Source organism: Cervus canadensis, chromosome 4 (genome assembly GCF_019320065.1).
Source record: "Cervus canadensis isolate Bull #8, Minnesota chromosome 4, ASM1932006v1, whole genome shotgun sequence".
NCBI classification, from domain to species: domain Eukaryota; kingdom Metazoa; phylum Chordata; class Mammalia; order Artiodactyla; family Cervidae; genus Cervus; species Cervus canadensis.
In genome coordinates this window covers 8,488,358-8,502,350 of record NC_057389.1, presented here as the reverse complement: position 1 = coordinate 8,502,350, position 13,993 = coordinate 8,488,358, and the positions used below count along the sequence as shown (strand labels likewise).

The window sequence follows — 13,993 nt, the reverse complement described above, 5'->3', positions numbered from 1 at the left end:
TCACACACCGAAGATGCGAGAAGGCTGGGGCCTGGCGGGTGGAGGCGTTGGGAAGCCAGGGCTTGAAGTCCACCTGTGAGGACAGGCTTCCTAGCGGTGAGTGAAGGGTTGTTTTGTTTTGTTTTCCCCGGTGGGACCGAGGTGTGTAAAGCGACGAAAACCTGTAGGTCTGTGGGAACGGTTTTGAGTTCTCCAGAATTTCACACTCAGCTCCCACAAGCTTCTTTCATGTATAGTTCAGTGCGTTGGAGTGTTCAAAGCATTCTTTCGTGTTTAAACAAACGTGGAATATTGGCTGGACCAAGTCGTTCCAGTGTAGAACCTTAAACGAGTCGTTGGCCTCCGACCCTCAGTCTCCTCTTTTGAGAAATGGTCCCATGAATTGATGCCTACCTCATTCAGTACGCATCTAAAAAGTTAACGTCAGTCGCCCACACCATCACCTTGGGTTGCTGTGAAGTTTAAGGATAAAATATGCAAACACCTTAAGACAAGTGTGAGGTCTACAGCTAGTACATGCAATGCAATTATTATTGTTGCTGTTATTATTTAATTTGCTGTGTTGTCATGTTCCAGAACTTACGCAGGTTAAGTGATTTGTGATTTACAAAGCTCGGCATTGTTAGCCTTCTAATTCCCAGATTAGGTGTCTTTTTTTTCCTTTACTAACTTGCACCCTTGGCATTCGGTAACAGATAAGGAGTCTCGAGGTAGAGCATTGCTTCCCGCCCCTATTGTAGACATTGGGAGTTACTTCTTTTTTCAGTGAAGTTTTTGCGTGCCCACTCACATTATACTTTCATAACTGCTTTTTTTTTTCTCTAACTTTGTTCTATGTTTCTTTCTCTGAGTAGTTGTTTTCAGTCTTTAATGATTTTAACGATGAGGCAGGAGATCAGAAATACTAAATTTAATCAACTCACTTGGAATACCCAATCTCTGTATTCATACATATCTTAAGTAAGTTAACAAACACATCTGTATTAATCAACTAGTGTAAATAAGGGCTTCCCTGGTGCCTCAGACGGTGAATAATCTGTCCGCATTATGGGAGACGCCGGTTTGGTCCCTGGGTCGGAAAGATCCCATGGAGAAGGGAATACCTACCCACAACAGTATTCTTGGGGCTTCCCTGGTGGCTCAGACCTTAAAGACTCTGCCTGCAGTGCCAAGAGACCAGGTTTCGATGTTTGGGTAAGGAAGATCCCCTGGTGATTAATACATAGTCTTCCTTCCAGTCCTTTGGATTCTTTTAAAGTGAATTCCAGACATCATATTATTTTATTGATAAGTATTTAAGGTTAAGCTTTCTGGAATTATGAATATATCTAAATTATAAAAGGGCTTTTAAAAAGAACATTATTGCAATATGATTAGTACTAAAATGTTAACAGTATTGTAATATCATAAAGGAGACATTCAATGTCAACTTTGTCTTAAATTTTATTCTATATTTTTACAATTGATTTGCTAAAATCAAGACCTAAAAAAGGTATCCGCATTACATTTTGTGTTTTTCAATCTGTAGATTCCCCTTTCATTTTGCCATCACAGTCTATTTGTTAAAAAATAATGATTCTGTAGAATTTCACACATTCTGAATTTTGCAAATTGTATGGATACACATGATGTCCTTTCTCGCTCGCTCTCTGTTTTTTTTTGTAAACTGATAGTTAAATCTACAGGATTATTCAGTTTGCAGGATTTTTTTTTCCCCTGGAAAAGACTTCATAGGTGTTATTGTTTACTTCCCACTGCATAGCTTTAAGAAGCATTCACTGTCTGGTTATCTTTCTGTCATGTTATGATTTGGTTATTGGGTTCAGATGTTGTCCACCTGATAAAGTTTATGATAAACAACATAAATTTTCTTGTCACCTCTTCAGCTATTAGTTTTAGCAGCCATTGATGTTTGCTGTCTATGTCCATTATTTCATTGCTGTTGTTGTTTAGTCACTAAGTTGTGTCCAACTCTTTGTGACCCCATGAACTGCAGCACACCAGCCTTCCCTGTCTTCACTATCTCCTGGAGTTCACACAAACTTAACGTCCTTTGAGTCAGTCATGCCATCCAACCATCTCATCCTCTGTCACTCCTTCTCCTCTTGCCCTCAATCTTTCCCAGCATCAGGGTCTTTTCTAATGAGTTGGCTCTTTGCAGCAGGTGGCCAAAATATTGGAGCTTCAGCATCAGTCCTTCCAATGAAAATATTCAGGGTTGATTTCCTTTAGGATTGATTAGGTTTGATCTCCTTGCTGTCCAAGGACTCTCAAGAGTCTTTTCCAGCATCACAGTCCAAAAGTATCAGTTCATTTCATTAAGAGTTACAAAATGGTAATCTTGTTTGATCATTAATTCTTCATTTACTAACAAATTCTTTTATAATAATGAACTTTACACCATTAAATATTTGTACAGTTTTTATAGGAAGAGTAAGGTAAATGGTGATTTTCTCCTGTATTTCCTAGTTTGCAGAATGTGTTAATTCTCTTGTCACCTTCTAGTTTTTAAGTATGTTTATGAACTCATGATGGAGAAGGAAATGGCAGCCCACTCCAGTGTTCTTTCTTGGAGAATCTCAGGGACAGAGGAGCCTGGTGTGCAACAGTTTATAGGATCGCAAGAGTCGGACATGACTTAAGGGCTAAACCACCACTGTATGAACTCTTGGATGTTAAAATTTTTAATATATTTCTAAAATGTTTATTATTTTTATGCTCAAATTCTTTCTTATTTGGACAGTGGGAACTGAGTGGGCTTATGAGTTCTTTTGACCAGGCAGCTATAGTGCTTGACAGTTTACTTACTTTCTGGTATAACAAAATGTTTTAGACTCTTCTTGTAGATACTCTTCACAGACCTGGAATCAGCCCTTTCTCCTAGGTACATTGGTTCCTTTTAGTAAAAAATGGTATTTAGATACCACAGCCCTCATACTTGAGGTGCTTGTTGCTAGTGGGGTACATTCTCTGCATGTAATGCTTTTTTAGGGAAGTTTACCGATCCTATCCTATAGGCATTTATATTCCAGGGCAATAATGGTACCAACACAGATTTTAATGCCATAATGTTTTCATTTGATTACTTTCCCATTTAGAAACTTTAAGGTTCCTCGATACCTCAGATAAAAAGTTGAAATTCTTTAGCCTAACATTAGAATACCTTCCTTAATATGGACCCAGTGTGTATATTTAGCTATATTTTCCTGAGAATATTCTGTATAAACCGTCTCTGATCCTGCCAAACTGACTTATAACTGACCTTGATACCTCTTACTCTTTCTTAGCTCAGTATTTTTGTTCATGCCACTTTCCCTAACTTAAATGTTTTCCCTTAACTAAATCCAACCCATTTCTCAAAGTCTGGCTCAAGTCCCTAATCTCTTGGTTTTTCTAGATCATTATTGACCATATTTTTATCAGTTCACCATCAACATTCCCTTCTCCTTGCCACTTCAACATTTGCTAGCCCTTATTCTAGTTTCCAGCAACTGTATTTTTTGTTGTTGTTGTTGTTTTTTGCCTGAGGTCTTTTTTCTTGTCACCACTTTGTCTTCCTACTCAGTAGGTCATCAGTGCCAGTTAATTAATATTGCCTGGGAGCAGCCTTAGCTAATTACTGACATGAGTGAGTGTATAAATTTCTCAGCCTTTCTTACTCTTTGACTACCCTGGTTACACTGTTCTAGACTTGCTACCAGATTCCTCCAGTAGGATTCAGTTCAGTCCAGTTCAGTCGCTCAGTCGTGTCCGACTCTTTGTGACCCTATGAATCACAGCACGCCAGGCCTCCCTGTCCATCACCAGCTCCCGGAGTCTACCCAAACCTATGTCCATTGAGTCAGTGATGCCATCCAGCCATCTCATCCTCTGTTGTCCTCTTCTCCTCCTGCCCCTAATCCCTCCCAGCATTAGAGTCTTTTCCAATGAGTCAACTCTTTGGATGAGGTGGCCAAAGTATTGGCGTTTCGGCTTCAACATCAGTCCTTCCAATGAACACTCAGGACTGATCTCCTTTAGGATGGACTGGTTGGATCTCCTTGCAGTCCAAGGGACTCTCAAAAGTCTCTCCAACACCACAGTTCAAAAGCATCAGTTCTTCGGCACTCAGCTTTCTTCATCGTCCAACTCTCACATTCATACACGACTACTGGAAAAACCATAGCCTTGACTAGACGGACCTTTGTTGACAAAGTTATGTCTCTGCTTTTAAATATGCTATCTAGGTTGGTCATAACTTTTCTTCCAAGGAGTAAGCGTCTTTTAATTTCATGGCTGGAATCACCATCTGCAGTGATTTTGGAGCCCCCAAAAATAAAGTCTGACAGTGTTTCCACTGTTTCCCCAACTATTTCCCATGAATTGATGGGACCAGATGCCATGATCTTAGTTTTCTGAATGTTGAGCTTTAAGCCAGCTTTTTCACTCTCCTCCTTCACTTTCATCAAGAGGCTTTTTAGTTCCTCTTCACTTTCTGCCATCTATAGTGGACACTTGATTAATAACCAGTTCTTTATTGCCCTGCTTTCCCTTCCCTGTCTCACTTTCTTGTTCTCTTACAGTTGTTTCCGCCTATATAACCAATTTCATGAATTGGTGACTCTTTGTCTCAGAATTTACTTCTGGGAAAAACTAAACTAGGACAAGGATTTTTCGTTTTTTGAATTCTTAGCCTCTATCATATAGTGGTTAGCTTTCTTTGCATAATTTGAGAGGATCATAAACCATCATTAAATAAATAAATCACTATTACCATTCATTCTGGATCACATTGTTTTTTGTTGTATATATTAGAGTCAATGTTATTGCATATCCATGCATGAAATTTGGATTGATTGCCTTTGAGTCACATAATTTAGTGTTCAAATTTAAAATTACTGTTTTCTCTCTGTTCATCCGTTGTATTACTTTCCAAAATTGTTTATCCCTCACTATTACCAGACCTCCAAGACCTCATGGACACTTTGTTGCACTTTTAGCTGCAACAACCAGTTTTAGCTGCTCTGGAAAGTTACTCTCTACCTTTTTTTTTTTGGTACCCCACAAGTGAATGTTGTATGTCATATATAGACCATTTCTTAAGACAGAAATACATCAACTGGTTCCTGAAAATTTAGTGAAAATCTGTCTAATTTTCTTTCATCTAGATAGAAACTTATGAACAACATATAAATAGATGTTTATGTACATAATCTTACTTGGTGATTAATCTTCTATTGCCTGGAGATATGTCTCGTTCTTGCTACACATTGCTTTTAAAATTTTATATTAATACTTCATTATATTTGCCTTTTTCTGTAATAGGCTGTAATTTTTTAAGTGAAATCTGATTTTTAAAAAAATTTCTACAGTGAGGGCCACTTTTCTTTCACATGTAAGGGCACTTAATAAAAGTTGGTGGGTGATAGTGATGAGATATGCTGGGAACTGTGCTTTAACTCTACACAATTTAGAGGTGAATTCAGTAAAAGTGAAGGTATCTTGAACTCTTCATAAGGTCTTTGATATAAAATAATGTCATATCTAATTACAGATAGGGATTGATCTCACGTCATATACATATTATACATTCTTGAATACAGCCAAGTTCGCTCTGGACTTTAGGCTAGCTATTCCCTCTTTTAAAATTACTCCTCTCATAGATTTTCTAATTGTGGCCTCCTCTTGCTATTCATGGATTGTTCAAAGGTCACCTTTGTAGAGGACTTCCCTGATGACCTAGTTTATAGTAGCTCTTCTAGTGATAAAATATTTTCTTGTTTCTGGTATTCTTGTTTTTGATATTTCTTGTTTCTATTTTTATTTATTGTATATCCTTATTAGAATGTAAGCTATTATATGAGAAGATCCTCATTTATCTCACTTATTTCTCTTTTCGCAGGACCTGAAGTTTCAATTGGCGTATAGAAGACATTCAGTTAATATTTCTTTATGTTAAATAAATGGTTGCTTTCATATTAAGTCAAACGTGTTTTTGATGTTGCTACCATACCTTGGAAATTCAGTTCAGTTCACTTCAGTCTCTCGATTGTGTCTGACTCTTTGCGACCCCCTGGACGGCAGCACGCCAGGCCTCCCTGTCCATCATCAGCTCCTGAAGTTTACTCAAACTCATGTCCATTGAGTTGGCGATGCCATCCAACCATCTCATCCTCTGTCGTCCCCTTCTCCTCCCTCCTTCAATCTTTCTCAGCATCAGGGTCTGTCTTTTCCAATGAGTCAGTTCTTCCCATCAGTTGGCCGAATATTGGAGTTTCTGCTTCAGTATCAGTCCTTCCAGTTGTTGGGGGAGAGTGTAATTTCCTTGGTTCTGTTTTGTCACAACAAAACACAAACCAGCATTACAGTCCTCAGACAGACCATGTCACAGCTCTCGGACAGATCAGTGTTATAGCTCCTTGTTACAGCTCTGTTTTATTTAGAAAATAAAGGAAAATGCATCCTCGAGGTATGAGGGCATGCTGACCTAAAAGACATGAAGAGAAGAGAGGGAGCCGGAGAGACCCCCGGCCCTTTGGCTCCTCTTTTTATATGCTTTTTCTCCTCCTTCTGTGCCTGCCCTGTGTACATTGGGCTAGCCAGGTGTGCTGTTTGTTCCAGCTGAAGTCCTCACTCTGGTCCTCAGACCTTCCCCTGTTCTATTTTTGGGGGCTTTTCCCTTGTCTTTTAGCCACCGCCATTTTAGATCCCTTTTTCCCATTCTAACTACCTAACACAATGAACACCCAGGACTGATTTCCTTTAGGAAGGACTGGTTGGATCTCCTTGCAGTCCAAGGGACTCAAGAGTCTTCTCCAAACTAGAACTTCTCAAATAACTTCTCAAATGGCATGTACCTGACTTTCTGTGGTTACGCTTGTGTGTTTATGGAACTTACCAGGAAGATAGTATATGGTTGTTCCCTTCACGGAGTTCATTGCCTGGTGAAGTAAAGCAGATGATAAACCTATTACATTTTCCATTATATGACAAAGTGAAGACAAAATAGAGAGCCTGTTGGGTGCCCAGTCTACACATACAGTGCATGGTTAGAAGGGGTACAGTGGACACCCAAAGTTCTTACCCGTGTCTCATTCTTCTTCCAGATCTGGGAAGAGGATATGGCCCACTTTCCTTAAAGCTCGGCGAGACTTCTGGTTAGTTATAGATGATGCATTTTGGACAGGACTGGTACTCTCCTGGGACAGAGTAGTTATGAGACATATGTTGTCTTCCAGATCTTTTTTACCCTACTCTGGTAATCTGGGTGTGGCATGTTAAGGAGATAGGACTGGCCTTTAGCCTAGGGAGGGCACTGCTTTGGAGAGCTACCAGACTTGCAGTGGACTTTGCATTCATAAATAAAAGGTGTGAACCCCTGCAACTTCAGTGTTAAGTTGCTTCCTTGCCATAACAAGTCTATTCTGAATAATACAGAAAACAGTGAGGAGGTGACCTCTGAACTCAGTTTTGAGGGGCCAGGAAAAATGAAAGTACAAATTGGAGTCTTCCTTTTCTCTTTGCCTGGATAGAAGCTGGAACCTTAAAAAACAGTGGGAGCAAAATTAATAGATATGAGTAGGTTAGTAGTCCAGATTTTAAGGAGTTACTAGAGTCCGCTAAGAGTCAGATATATCAGAAAAGCACCCCGTAAAATCCTGATATTCAAGGGCCCCGGTCGGCATGGTGTGGACAGCGCTCTGTCTGCAGTCCCCAGCTTGTCTGATTTAGGGCCTGTTGCGCTCACTCGGCTTCCACAAATGCATTTCCTCTTACTGAGAATGACAGCATGTAATAGCAGTTGGCAGAGATGACCGAAATGAAGCACTTTACCCTTTTGCGATGTGTACATCCAGAAATGCCTTTGATCTTAAAATGTGCTCATTTATGATTTTTATGGGTACCAAGTGACTCTTGTTGAGTTTAATGGTAATTTCATCTGTCTTATGATTTTCAAAAACAATTTTCAGAGTTTTTCACCGTTAGAAGTGTATGGAAATGACTATTTTTTTTTTTAGAAGTATATGGAAATGGCTTTTTTTTTTTTTTACACAAACATCAATTTTTGTATTTTATAGAGAATTCGCAAGGAGCAGTTTGTTCTTATTTACAAATTGTCTCTGCTTTTTTGCTGTGTACATTGAGTTTTATGAAGCGACAAGCATGACGTGAGGAGGAGTCTTGTCTGATCAGAGGAGAATTAACATTGCTTGAAAGAGCAGCCTTCTATCTGTGTACCCAAGTTAATTGATGCAGTAATTTAATCATTGAGCTGCTGCTCACATTTCATGTTTAAGTCTCTTACACTTGATTTTATTTTACTTTTTTGGAATGTCTAGGCTGATGAGGATTTAAATGGGTGTGTAGCATTTAAAAATGTCCTCGAAACTGATTGCAGCATGACATTCGTCAGATTCTGTATTCAGTTTTAGTTATTTTGAAGCTGTCAGATAAAAAAAAAATCTAAACTTAATATTCTGCAGCAAATTTTTTTCCATCATCATACTAAAGCTCAGAGGAGCACAATATATTTTGTCAGTTTTAGTCTTCTATTTTTCCTTAGGATATTTTTGACCCCAGATACTTTTTCCTTTAAATTTGACTGAGCTGTGATCATGGCTCTGACCTCTAGCCTTGAAAGAAGAGGAGTTATGTCTCTCAGGAGCGATGCCTCAGGCAGTTTGCAAATCGGCTGGCAGGGATTATTTCCCAGGCTGTGCAGAGATGACCTTCCGAGGAGAGTGAGTGTCTGCAGTGCACGTAAATTCCTTCAGCCATGATTGAGAGCCTTAGGTCTGTTACCTGCTCTATGAATCAGAGTCCATTCTGTCTCTATGGAAGATGGGTAATATAGTGCTATATTTAAAGCCACATGTTATGTGCTCACATGTCAGTTAATTTATTGCTGGAGGTGAATATTTTCTGTTTTCTTGAGCCCTGTGCAGGGTTAGTTCAGAAGTAAATCTGGAATTTTGGCATGAGAAACGGGGATGACTTTACTATGATTGGAGGGCACCTATCCTGTTATTTCTAAACAAAGTACCCCTGCTGGGCCCTGTCAGCGGTCTCCAGCTTGTCTGATTTCAGTCTCCCCAAGAGGATTTCTGTCGCCTCCTGAGCTACCGTTACAACAATAATACAATGCTGATTGCTTCAATATTCTCAGAATACATTAAAAAGAGGAATGAACTTTAAACTGATTAATAAATACTTTTTGAATCTGTGGGATGGCATTTTGTTTTTATTCTCTGATCTGAACTGTCGCTCTCAATCCAGTAAATTTCCAGAGTTTTTAATTCCAGAAAGTACTTAACATATTTTTAGGATGGAAAACCTACTTTCAGTATTAATGAGTGGCTTTGACATTAATGCTTCACACATTAATGTTAAAAACGGTTTCTAATATTTGAAGTTCTTGTGAAAAATCCTTGCAAATTCATCTATTGCCATTATACTGTCTAGTCTGTTCTGAAATAAATATGACCAATAGAATTGTGGGGAAACTATAGAGTACTTTGAGACGCTATGCCACTGAAGGCCATGTGAAATACTTACAATGCAGGATAAGAAATTATAAAATGTAACTAGGGATCGCTCTTATAATATCCCATATTGTCCTAGTTAAAAAGTTACATGCTGTGAGTGAAAACATCTTCAATTTATCACAGGGAACTTTACTGGCAACTGGATCATCAGCATGATATATTTTAGGTTAAGACCAGGCACTTTGATCTGCAATAAAATTTAAACATTCATTCATTCATCCAAAAAATAAGGAGTTCTTAGAATGTTGATGGAGTAAGTAATATTATACTTAAGTTATGCAAAATGTAGGTACTTTTTAAAAATCGAACTTTAGACCCCAATGGATAAAACTTAAACCTAAGTCATGGGGTTCCCTGGTGGCTTAGCAGTAAACCATCTACCTGCTAAGCAGGAGACGTGGGCTTGATCCCTGGGTCAGGAAGATGCTCTGGAGGAGGAAATGGCAACCCACTCCAGTATTCTTGCCTGGGAAATCCCGTGGACAGAGGTGGGCTACAGTCTGTGGGGTCACAGAGAGTCAGACACGACTTAGTGAGTGAACAACAATGACTGCCTAAGTTATAGGTCATCATTCATCCTCTTTTGTATGGTTTCTGTTTTACTCAGCTAACAAAGTCTGTGATATATTTGGAGGCAGATTCATTGAAAAGTCCCTGGCCTATGGAACCTGGTGAAGCAGAAAGAGAAAAACAGAAACACAATACTATCTTTGTTCCATCACTGATGGGAGGCCAGGGCATGATTGGATACTGGTCTTAGCATCTTACTTTAATATCAGCCAATATATTTCATCCTCACCTGTGCCAACCCTCTCCTTCCTTCTTTTTCTCCCATATTCAGTGATCAAGGTTTTAATTTACCATATATGAGAAAAACTGAAGTGAAATAGCTAGAACAGGGATCATATTGCTTTTCAAGGATTGGTCCTATTCCTGAAATCAGAACCTAGTTTCATCTTTGAGTTTTAATGACTGCAAATAGAATAATAGTAACTTATAACTTGATTTGTGAGCCTGCTTTTGGAAGAATGTATAAATTGTCTTTATGGAATTGTGTTGCACCAAAATCTAATGAATGACGTAAATCAGTCTGATTTATACTTGATAATCTTTTTTCCTTATAAGCAGTTCTGCCGCCTCTTTGGCTTTCCCACTGTGACACCATCATTGTTTAAGACCTTCTCGCTGGGATTACCGCAGAGGCTTCCCTGCCACTTTCTCGTCTCAGATCTCTTCTTCTAATTTATCTCCTAGGTTACAGCTAAAGAGTGATCTTTTAAAATCCAGTTGTTCATTTGCTTTAAGTACTTTATAACTATGCATCACTTTCAAGACTATGTAGAATATGAGTTCTTTCTTTTTATTTAATCGCAATACCATCAATTACATTTTGAAGGACATATATCTAGAATATATTTATTTATTTATAAATTATATACATGTACAACATTTAGCATTCTAAAGTATTGTATACAGTATATAGTATGTACAAAAAGATAACTTTGGAAAAGAAGGTGGTAAGAATAATTGTGAGAAAAGTTCTAGTGTTTTCTTCCTGTACCCTTGTATTTGTCTTATGTACCCAACTTTGGGGAGCTCCACTACTCTCATTGTCTACGTGTGTGTGTGTGTGTGTGTGTGTGTGTGTGTGTGTGTATTAAGTCACTTCAATCATGTGCCCTCCTCCAGGGGATCTTCCTGACGCAGGGATCAAACCTGTGGCTCTTGTCTCCTGCATCGGCAGGCGGGTTCTTTACCACGAGCGCCACCAGTTATTACAGACACTGTGGCATGTCAGCTCCTTCTATTTCTTCTCTTCTCTTAGAAACACCTTCCTCACTTGACCTCCTCACTCGTACAACCTGTTCTTGAGTAATTCCTACTTGATTTTCAGAACTAAGTTCATGTGTTACCATCCCATGGCAGTCAAATTATATTCGCTTGGCTGGTTCTAAAGCACTCTGAATAAACCTTTTTCATAATAATTTGTAGTATAGGTATTTCTCTTTTTCTGACACTCAAAAGATTAGGAGCTCCTTTGGGGAACAACTCTCCTGTCTATCTTTTCATCCTTTTCAACCATAATGCCTGGCATGTGTGATACTCTTGTGAGTGAAGTCGCTCAGTCTGGTCCGACTCTTTGCGACCCCAGGGACACCAGGCTCCTCAGTCCATGAGATTTTCTAGGCAAGAGTACTGGAGTGGGTTGCCATTTCCTTCTCCAGGGAATCTTCCCGATCCAAGGATGAAACCCAGATCTCCTGCATTGTAGAGAGACACGTTACCATCTCTCTACAGTAGAAGCCACCAGTAGAAGTTAAATAAATTCATGAATGCCCCAAGAAGGAAGAAAAGAAAGGAAGGACTCTTAGTAGAAGTGAAATATATTCATGAATGACCCAAGAAGGGAGAAAAGAAAGGAAGGAAGGAAGAGAGGGAGAGGGCAGGAGGGAGGGAAGGTGTGTTCAAGATAAAGCAATCTGTTACTGGTAAAAGAATTTTAACCTACTCTTTCATGGTTTCCTGGTGGTTAGTTGGTAAATATTCAAGTAATTTTCTATTATTTAAGTGAGAAATTCTTATTTATTATATGTTTTCAAATGTAAATATTGCTATATAAATGTTCTCGTTTTTCTCCAGGTCCACAATAGTCACCTGGTAACTTTTTTCTATAGCAAGCTTCATTTTTATCCTTTAGGGAAAAAAAAAAGTCCTGTTTTATATAATGCCATAGGACTAGTGCAGGTATGTAAAATATTGAAGTGCTTAAAGTTACTTTTGAAATGAGTGTGGAGATAGAGCGAATCATAGGAAGCAGGTTATGGATAAGGATAATGTATTTTGATGATATTCAAATTCATTCAGCAAAGCCCAAATTAGTCAGAGCAGATTTGCTGGCTCATCAGTTGTGCTGCTTCTGCATCCTTATTAGTAAACGGTAACACATTTTTACAAAGACCCATCATTCCCCACAGGGCGCAGCTCTAGGTTAAGCCTAAAAAGCAACTTTCATTATGGATAGTTCATTGAAGGCAGAGTGAAGCAATTACAGTATCTCTTTGAAGAGGTATACTGGCTGAAGACTGTTTCGGATAGTGCATTATCCTGAAATAGTTACTTAATACTTTGACTATTACTGAAACTTGGAAATGTGTATGGATACCCTCTTGGGCTTATTGCTATTATTAGAATAGCAAGAGATATATTCTGGAAAAAGAAAGTATGTGATCCTGATCAGCCTTCTTGAAAGCTAAGATATAGTGATATCTCAGTTGCTGTTTGTTTTATGTAGTTTACAGTACCAAGGAAAGTTGTTTTGAGAAATCATTTTCCTGTGATATATTGATAAAAACAAATTTCTGTTGACAATTTGAGCAAATTTAGATGTAAAAATATAGAGGTTCTTTTATATTTAATCTGTGTGAATTTTCTCATTTGAAAAATTGGACAAAATGCATAAGATCTTTTTCATAATGGACCAGTCATAAAAACCCTGGCTCAATTCTGGGAAATTAGTTCTTCTAAAGAGTCAAATAGTCTCCTTGGAAATGGTTGACTCTTTTCTCCTGAAAGTAATGGATTTTTGTCACCTTTCTCTGATATTGGGGACAGGGTTTTTTTTTTTTTTTTTTCTTTTTTCTTTTGTGTGTGTTTCTTTAAATTTAAAAGTTCTGAGTTATTTGAATATATCAAATGTAAGTTATTTAATTTAAACTGAATCTTGTGATTTTTTTCCTTGAAGGTTTTGCATATAATTTAAATTTGGAAAAATGTATTTTTTTGCAGCTAGTGAATGATTTCTCAAATCACAAGTTCAAATTTCTCTGTTTCAATGGGATAGCTTCTTGTATAAAGTAATAGCTGGCAATAAATTGTCATTAGCATTCAAATCTCAATCTAAGGTGTGTTTCTTTCACTGGTATTTGCAGAGTTGTTATACATTTACATAGATCATTCCATGGGATATTTGTTTTTTAAATTTGTTTATTTTTAATTGAAGAATAGTTGCTTTACAATTTTATATTGGTTTTCGCCATCACATCAGCATGGATCAGACATAGGTATACATATGTCCTCCCCCTCTTGAACCTCCCTCCTACCTCCCACCCCAAACCATCCCTCGAAGTTGTCACAGAGCCCCAGTTTGAGTTCCCTGAGTCATGCAGCAAATTCCCACTGGCTGTCTGTTTTATATGTGTTTCCATGTTATCTCTCCATTGGTCCCACCCTTTCCTTTCCACATCCCCACCATGTCCGCAAGTCTATTCTCTATGTATCTCCATTGCTGCCTGCGAATAGGATCATGAGTATCATCTCTCTAGATTCCATGTATATGCATTAAAATATAATATGTATTTTTCTCTTTCTGAATTACTTCACTCGGTATAATAGACTCTAGGTTCATCTGCCTCATTAGCACTGACTGAAATGCATTCCTTTTCATGGTTGAATAATACTCCGTTATTGTT

The 13,993-nt window shown here is 38.3% G+C and overlaps 1 long non-coding RNA gene across 1 annotated transcript in view; it reads left to right on the top strand.

The window, feature by feature from the left end:
- The first annotated feature begins 8 nt into the window (after window positions 1-8).
- LOC122439484 overlaps window positions 9-13,993 on the top strand; it is a 117,901-nt gene continuing 103,916 nt past the window's right edge. Inside the window, exon 1 of the long non-coding RNA XR_006268875.1 lies at window positions 9-96. This is a non-coding gene — a long non-coding RNA (uncharacterized LOC122439484). The remainder of the gene's footprint in view (window positions 97-13,993) is intronic.